The sequence below is a fragment of the Geotrypetes seraphini genome, chromosome 5, assembly GCF_902459505.1.
Source record: "Geotrypetes seraphini chromosome 5, aGeoSer1.1, whole genome shotgun sequence".
Lineage (NCBI taxonomy): Eukaryota > Metazoa > Chordata > Amphibia > Gymnophiona > Dermophiidae > Geotrypetes > Geotrypetes seraphini.
In genome coordinates this window covers 239-8977 of record NC_047088.1, presented here as the reverse complement: position 1 = coordinate 8977, position 8739 = coordinate 239, and the positions used below count along the sequence as shown (strand labels likewise).

The following is an 8739-nucleotide window of genomic DNA, read 5'->3' as shown; positions in this document are numbered from 1 at the left end:
TGATGGAAAAATATAATTTATTTAAAGTTCATCATGGGATATATAATTGATACCAAGATCATTTATCTTGGTGTACAGGATTAAATTTTGCAACAAAGTCCACATAAGTTAAAAGGCTTATTTTAATTATAAATGCTCATTAAAGCATTTAGTTTTGATTCAATATCGTTTTTGAGGTATAAAATCGTCCTCCCTTTGTGCGGGATAGAATTATAACCGGACGATTAATCGGGTGCACGTCACCAGCGCACGAAGTTTACGTAACATCTACCACCCTATGAGGGGTGATGACCAAAGCTAGCGTAAATGATCATATGGCAATCAGGTGAGCGATGACGTGGAGCCTAATGACTGAGCGTATAAAGTTCACGGTATTCGCCACTTTTGAGAATGCAACGTTGGAGTGAGGAGATGTGACTGCGCTCGGTAATCTTTGCGATGCTGTAACCTTGGAGGGAAGAGGTTCCGCGCTACAGCGGGTAAGTTTTTAGATGCTGTTTTAAGATGTAAGCGGTTAGAATGTGTTTGAAAGTTTAAATTTTGAACTTGGAGATTAAGACTTTAGTTTAAATTGAACTATAGTCGTTGCCTTCAGTATTCCTAAACCGAAGCTTTGTTTTAGCGTTTCCCGTACGATGCTTGTTTTTGGAGGGGTAATTTTAAGAGTTAACACGCTTAGGATCCGCTCAGTGGCGTACCTAGAGTCTACGACACCCGGGGCCCACTGTTTGTTTGTTTTTACACCCCCCCCCCCCCCCATGTAAAAAAAAGACTTAATAATGTTTTTCCAGGTGCAAGCTATGAGGGGTGGTGTTATTGGGTTTGGAGTCACGGTCCAGGAACTTCTCTTTTCAGGACCCGGTTCCAAGGCTTTGGTCCCGGTTCCGGTGCCGTGATCCAGCATGTTTCCAGACTTCTCTCTTGTCCGATGGTCTTTTACCTTCCGTGAAGCCCGGAGAAACTGTCGGCCTCGGCAGTGATTCAGCTACTTCCCCCGCGGCTCCCCTTCCGCGCTTTTCGTGTCTGTCTCTGGCGCAATTCTCCCGGAAAAGCGCGGAAGGGGAGCCGCGGGGGAAGTAGCTGAATTACTGCCGAGGCCGACAGTTTTTTTCAGGCTTCACGGAAGGTTTAACTTGAATTAAATTAAAACAACCACAATGATTTAACTGATTAAAAAATAACTTTAGAAGCGGTAGAGTGATTTCAATTAAATGAAAAAGCAATTTAAGAAACGGTATTAAAATCACGTTGCCAATAGATTCATTATTGTATTATGTACCATGTGGTACTATTAATGTCATAGGTTTTAAAAGTTATAAAAAATTTAATATGCACATTAAAAATTAGCACAGTTTTAATTCAAAGAGAAAATGAGATTTTTTTAATAAGATGTGATTTCAAATAATTTGTATTTTGTGACCACAATGATTTTTATTGCTGACTATAATTGATTGATAAATAGTTGATCTGGTAATTGATAGTATATTAAAAGTTGAAGCATAACTCATACTAATCTAGCTTTTAATTATAAAGATTGCTATAATATAATTTGTTTATTCTAATTAGTGAATAAGAGGTTAACTAGTGAAGGAATAAGAACAAATTAAAAGCATACTTTTAAGTGCTTCAATTGAAGCACCAGATTGATCTAGCTTTTGATTATAAAGATCCCTATAACATAGGGGATTCAATTTACAAAGATGATTATGAATCAGTAATAAAGACATTAGTTTAAATCAAAATTTATATATTTTGTTACTATAATTCTATAGATTATATTGTGATGATTTAAATAGATACTTGACAAGCAATAAGAATGTTTAGAAATGTAATTGGAAATTTATTATAATACAGTATTAGAATTCTTGCAGTAACTAAAGTTTGAAGCGTTAACAATAAAATATTATGTTGCAAATAATGAGGGTATTGATCTTCTTTTTTTCTATTTTTTTAAGGCTTCAATAACATGATTACAATTGAAATTATGTCTGAAATCTCCACCTTGGCTTTCTTGAAAGCAGTAGCAGCTTGTGGATATTGCCATTGGCTGCAAAGCTTTGAGATTTTGAGTTGCTAGACCGGAGGAAGATGTCTTCAGTCGGCAGGGCTTGGGAGTCCACACTAGCTCAAGTATTTATAAATTGCACAAGGCAGGGAGAAACTTTGGTGCCCATCCACTAATTTAGGGCTCCAGTTCCTCCCCCAAATCAGCTGTATAAGACTACACCACTGAATACAAAAATAATTGTGATTAGCATATCCCAAAGCTAACATTCCAGTTAATAAATTCAAAATAAAACAATTTTTTCTAGCTTGTCTGGATGTATTGTTTTTCTATCATCTTGGTCCCAGTTTCTCTTTTTGCGTTTAGTCCATTTTTTTTCTCCTTCTCTTGTAACATTCCATTTCCTTCTTATGCCTGTCTCTAATGTATTTTTTTCCCCTTTCAGCTTAATTTTTTGCCTGTGTCCACTCAAATATTGCCTTCTTTCTCACCCTTCTTCTTTTTAAATGTTCAGCTACTTCACAATTCTCCATCTTATCTCAGTCCCTAGCTCTCCCATTTCCCATCTCGCTCTTTTCACAGCCTCCTTTTTGCTGTTTTCTGCTCCCCATTACCCCATTAATACCACTGTACTCGCTGCTCTTTCACTTATCTTGTCATCTCCCTTTTGACGACATCCACATGGGTCACATCTCTCCTCAGGCTATAACTCCCTGTTCCTTTCTTTCTTCTAGAATCTCTCTGCCTTCCATCCCCAGATCCAACTTTTCTCCCTTTCTCTTCCCAACTGCCCCATCCCATCTCTCCCCCTGCCTGCCTCCCTTCCCCAGGTCCACCATTTCTTCCTTTCTCTCTTCCTCCACACCATCCCAGGTCCAACTTCTCTCCCTTCTGACTATTACCCACCATCTCTATATTTTGGCCCCATAAGCTCTCCACCTCCCCACAGCCCAATCTAGCACTTTGTTAATACCATCCCCCTCTGTACTTTAAAAAAAAAAGAAAGAAAGCCCAGTATGTTCTCCCCTCCTTCTCTCTGTGCCCATGCATCTCTACCTCACTCCTCTCCTACTCCCTCCCTTCTCTCTCTGCCTAACAGTTCTCTTCATCTCATGTGCACCATCTTTCCCTTTCTATTCTCTCCCGCATCTCTTTCCCTCACTCCCTTCATTCTGTGTCCCAAGTTCATGCCCCTCCTTCCTTCATCCTGTATGTGCTCCCTCCCTTAAGTCTCAACACATCCTCCTTCCTTATTTCCCTCACTTACTTATATATTTTGTTTGTTTTTTGTACTGCAGGGATTCCTAGAATGTGAGTTACCTGATCACCGAAAGGAGTCGACTGAAATTTTACAGGAAGGATGGCAGGTAAGAATTTCCAGTTGTTAAATTCAAATTAAAACAATTTTTTCTACCTTGTCTGGATGTTTTGTTTTTCCATCATCTCGGTCCTAGTTTCTTTTTGCATTTTGCCCATCTTTAACTAAGTCTGTTTCTAGTGTCTGCTGTCCATTTATTTTCTCTTCTCCTCTCATTCCATTGTTTTTCCTTATGCCTATGTCCAATGTATTTTTCCCTTTCAGCTTTCTTAACTTTATTTTTTTGCTTCTTTCCACTCAAATCTTGCCTTTCTCACCCTTTTTAAATGTTCCGCTACCTCAGTTTTCCATCTTTTCTCCATCCCTAGCTCTTCCATTTCCCATCTCACTCTTTTCCCAGCCTCCTTTTTCCTGATCTCTACTCCCCATTACCATAATACCACTGTACTCACTGCTCATTTCTTGTCATCTCCCTTTTGACCTTATCTACATGGGTCACCACTTTCAGAATCCCCCTCCCTCTCCCCTCAGGCTGTAACTGCCTATCTTTCTTTCCATCCCCTAGCATCTTCTTATCCCAGCTCTTCCCTCCTGCCCTCCTATGGGTTCTTCTCTGCTTCTCTATCCCCACAGTCCAATGTTTTGCTCTTCTGTTTTTCTTCCCTTCCCCCTCCTTGATGCTGTATCTCTGCCTTCCATCCACAGACCTAACATTTCTCCTACTCTTCCATCCCCGGATCCAAATTTTCTTCCTTCCTCTTCCCAAATGCCCCATCCCAACTCTCTCCTTGCCTGCATCCCTTCCCCAGGTCCACCATATCTCCCTTTCTATTCCCAACAGTTTTTCCTTGAAGTATCTTTCCCTCTTCCTCCACACCATCCCAAGTCCAACTTCTTTCCCTTGACTATTGCCCACCATCTCTCTCTGTTTCTGGCCCCATAAGCTCTTCCCCCCCTTCACAGCTAATCTAGCACTTCATTAATACCCTCCCCCTCTGTAGTTAAAAAGAAAAAGTGCGGGAGCCTTCCTCGGCCCAGTATGTTCTCCCTTCTCTCCACGCTCATATTTCTACCTCACTCCTCTCCCCCATGACCAATAAGTCTCTCTTTGTGTGTCTGTCTTCATCATCATTTCCTCACTCCCTCCATTCTTCCATATTATGGCTTGTGCACCCCTCACTCTTTCCTTTCATTGTGTGTTCCAAGTTCATGACCCTGTTTGTGCTCCCTCAAGTCCTAACACATCCTTCCTTCCCCCACTTACATATTTAGTTTGTTTTGTACTGCAGGGATTCCTAGGATGCGAGTTACCTGATCACTGAAATTTTACAGAAAGGATGGCAGGTAAGAATTTCCTGACTCCCAAATGGTAAATTGGTTGGCAGTGATTGGTCAAGGAGAACTTTGGAGTTGAGAATCGAACTATACGCAAGATGGAAGCCATGCAATTCAAAAGGGACCATGCTGCATTTTTAAAATAGGAAATTTTTAGAAGTGTAGTGTAGTGGTTAAAGCTACAGCTTCAGCATCCAGAGGCTTTGGGATCAAACCCACGCTGATCCTGATGACCCCTGGGCAAATCACTTAATCCCTCCATTGCCCAAGCTACATTAAATAGATTATGAGGCCATTGGGACCGGGGGGATAGAAAGATACTACATGAGGTAGGGAGGGATAAAAGCTGGAAGGGTTTTGCTGCACAAGGGATGGGAGGGAGGGATAGAAAGGAAATAGGAAGAATTGGGGTGGAGAAGAAGGAAGAGATGATCATTGTGTATGGGAAAAATCTAGTGTCTTTTTTGGGCTCAAAATGAGTCTTATTTTGGGGGAAGCGCATTTCTTAAAAATGGATAGAAATGAATTTAAATATTTGAAAAGTGTTTATTGAAAAATTTATTTCTGAAGACAGGAATACTTGGAGGCTTTGACTGAGCGGACTTGTCACAAGAACAGCCAGTGTGTATGAAAGACACATGGACCAATCCTGCACAGTGCTGGGAAAGATAAGTGTTTATCATAAGAGTATTAGGAACATTATATACTTGCACACAGTCCAATTACATTAGTGGGAATTTATTACTGAAGACAGGAATATTTGGAGGCTTTGGCTGAGCAGATTTTCCATAAGAACAGCAGTGGTCAACTTTAGGATGTTAACTACTTATTGGTCTACCTTGGTGTTCACCACTGCCTTGGTGTACATCGCTTTGGGGGGGGGGGGGTTGATCACCACCCTGGTGTACACTGCCCTGGTGTACATCGCTATGGGGGGGGGGTTGATCACCACCCTGGTGTACATCGCTATGGGGGGGGGGGTTGATCACCGCCTTGGTGTACACCGCTATGGGGGGGGTTGATCACCGCCCTGGTGTACACTGCCTTGGTGTACACCGCTATGGGGGGGGTTGATCACCGCCCTGGTGTACACTGCCTTGGTGTACACCGCTATGGGGGGGGTTGATCACTGCCCTGGTGTACACTGCCTTGGTGTACACCGCTATGGGGGGGGTTGATCACTGCCTTGGTGTACACCGCTATGGGGGGGGTTGATCACCGCCCTGGTGTACACTGCCTTGGTGTACACCGCTATGGGGGGTTGATCATCGCCTTGGTGTACACCGCTATGGGGGGGGGGGTTGATCACTGCCCTGGTGTACACCACTATGGGGGGGGGGGTTGATCACCGCCTTGGTGTAAACCGCTATGGGGGGGGGGGTTGATCACTGCCCTGGTGTACACTGCTATGGGGGGGGTTGATCACTGCCCTGGTGTACACTGCCTTGGTGTACACTGCTATGGGGGAGGTTGATCACCGCCTTGGTGTACACTGCTATGGGGGGGGTTGATCACCGCCTTGGTGTACACTGCTATGGGGGGGGGGTTGATCACCGCCTTGGTGTACACTGCTATGGGGGGGGGGTTGATCACTGCCCTGGTGTACACTGCCTTGGCGTACACCGCTATGGGGGAGGTTGATCACTGCCCTGGTGTACACTGCCTTGGCGTACACCGCTATGGGGGAGGTTGATCACTGCCCTGGTGTACACTGCTTTGAGGTGTGTTCACTTTGTGGTGGTCTACTCTAAAGTCCTAAACAGCTGTGTCGCAAGCGATCATAAAATTTCTTCCCACTAATGTAATTGGACTGCGTCCAGATTGTGTAGAAGAGGAGGATGTAGGGGAGTTCTAGAGGCCACAATCCGCTTATTCTGATCTCTCCCCCTCTCAAAATGAGGCGGTACTTTATCAACCTGAGTTGTAGATCATGAAATTGTAGCCTTAAATTTGTAAGCTCATTATGCCTGGAATTAATGGTTATAGAAGAGTTGACATACCAAAAAATGCAAGGTCATGCACCTTGGCAGCCAAAACCCATGCAGAAGTTACACCCTTAATGGCGAGATCCTAGCAAGGACTGTAGCAGAACGGGACTTAGGGGTGATCATCAGTGAAGACATGAAGACTGCCAATCAAGTGGAGCAGGCTTCATCTAAGGCTAGACAAATCATAGGGTGTATACGTAGGGGTTTCGTCAATCATAAGCCTGAAGTCATTATGCCATTGTATAGATCCATGGTGAGACCCCATCTGGAATACTGTGTACAATTCTGGAGGCCTCATTACTGCAAAGATGTGCTGAGACTGGAGTCGGTCCAGTGAATGGCCACCCGGATGGTCTCTGGACTCAAGGACCTCCCTTACGAGGAACGGCTGGATAAGTTGCGGCTATACCCACTCGAGGAACACAGAGAGAGGGGAGACATGATCGAGACGTTCAAATATCTCACGGGCCGCATCAAGGTGGAAGAAGATATCTTCTTTTTCAAAGGTCCCACGGCTACAAGAGGGCATCCGTGGAAAATCAGAGGAGGGAAGCTGCACGGTGACACCAGAAAATACTTTTTCACCGAGAGAGTGGTAGATCGCTGGAATGGTCTTCCACTTCAGGTGATTGAGGCCAGCAGCGTGCCCGATTTTAAGACAAAATGGGATCGTCACGTGGGTTCTCTTCACAGAGAAAGGTAGGGGTGGGTCATTAAGGTGGGCAGACTAGATGGGCCGTGGCCCTTATCTGCCGTCTATTTCTGTTTCTATGATATTTGAGCAAATAATTTGGGCATACATCCTGTCTAAGACTTGCGGTTGGCTGCACTGCCATATTGGAATATGGTGTTTCTTCTTTTTGTTAGGGTATGGATTCCATGGTTTCTTAACTTCATGTATGTATTCTGCCTAGGTCTTACGCAGGAAGACGAGGTGTTTTCTGTTTGACCTTGTGGATTTCTGACAGGAGGATGCATGTCTGGCTTTGGCAGAAATGTGAAGGTAAGGAGGGAAGTGGCAAGTATTTAATTTGTTTATCCCCTCCTCCCAGTAGCTCTGAATGGGTTAGAAGCAAACATTCACAGTGGGATACATTTAGACTGTCAAAAGATTTTACAGTGACTTAAGTAAAGGTTAAGAATGGAGAAGCTAGTGCAGAAAGGAAGGGGAGTTTAAGGGAGGCGATGGGGGTTGATTTGCAGTTGGAATTTTAGTTGAAGTGTCCTGGGATGGTCACATGTTTGTGGGAGATGGATAGCTCGCTGATGGCATTTGAGTAGGGATTCTAGGGTTTCTGCTCGGGAGCAGGGGGGTTCTGTAGAGTAGGATGAGGATGACTTTGTGCTTGTGGCAAATTCTAGGCCCTCTAGGGTGGGAATATTCACTAGGTAGTGAAATGGAGCGAGGGAATATGAGGTTCGATGATGTGTCACCTCCCAAGGCTGTCAGTCCTTTTCTGATTCTTCATTTTAAATCTGTCTGCTTTTTTGGTCCATTATAAAAAGGAAAGAGCAGTGCAGGAATGACTGTTTCATTGTGTGAAGGTTGCGTATGATAGGTATTCCCCTGTCCTTAATTCATTTTGAATCTTTACTATGAATTTCTTTATTTTAATTTTCCAATGAGTTTGACACCAATTGGGTTTTTTCACAGTGCACCTATCACTTGAATATTATACAAATGACCTGTCTTCACTTTTGGATTCCTGGAAAAAGATCTGTGAAACTTGAGTGACGTACCCGTCGACAATGCAAAAGTTAAGTGAAACTTATTATTTTTTTATGAGAATTTTTTGATTCTGTCTTTTAAATGCAAGTAACATTATTATGTAAACCATTTAGGTTTTCATCGCTATAGAAACGTTTAAAATATACAGCTAGCAGTCGGCTTCGCTTTAAATCGCGTCAACAGGTATAGTTCCATTGAAGTCGGTGTTCTTTAAACAGGCAATAGATATAATTAAAAAAATAAAGGAAAAGTTAATACCTTTTTTTATTGGACTTGCTCACTCACTTACTCACTAATTCGCTCAGTAAAATAAGTGATTATCTTATTTCCTTTATTGGTTTTTTTCTATCTATTGCTTATTTTA

General features: G+C 43.0%; 1 long non-coding RNA gene across 3 annotated transcripts; it reads left to right on the top strand.

Moving 5' to 3' along the window:
- Positions 1-345: 345 nt before the first annotated feature.
- LOC117360524 lies at positions 346-7626 on the top strand. 3 transcript variants are annotated; one of them, XR_004539437.1, is made up of 5 exons: positions 346-479; positions 1956-2130; positions 3304-3372; positions 4613-4667; positions 7561-7626. It is a non-coding gene; the product is annotated as an uncharacterized LOC117360524 (long non-coding RNA). The 3 variants fall into 3 exon arrangements; XR_004539436.1 differs by lacking the exon at positions 7561-7626 and adding an exon at positions 5229-5320; XR_004539435.1 differs by lacking the exons at positions 3304-3372; positions 4613-4667; positions 7561-7626 and having other exon boundaries at positions 1956-2389.
- Positions 7627-8739: the final 1113 nt, after the last annotated feature.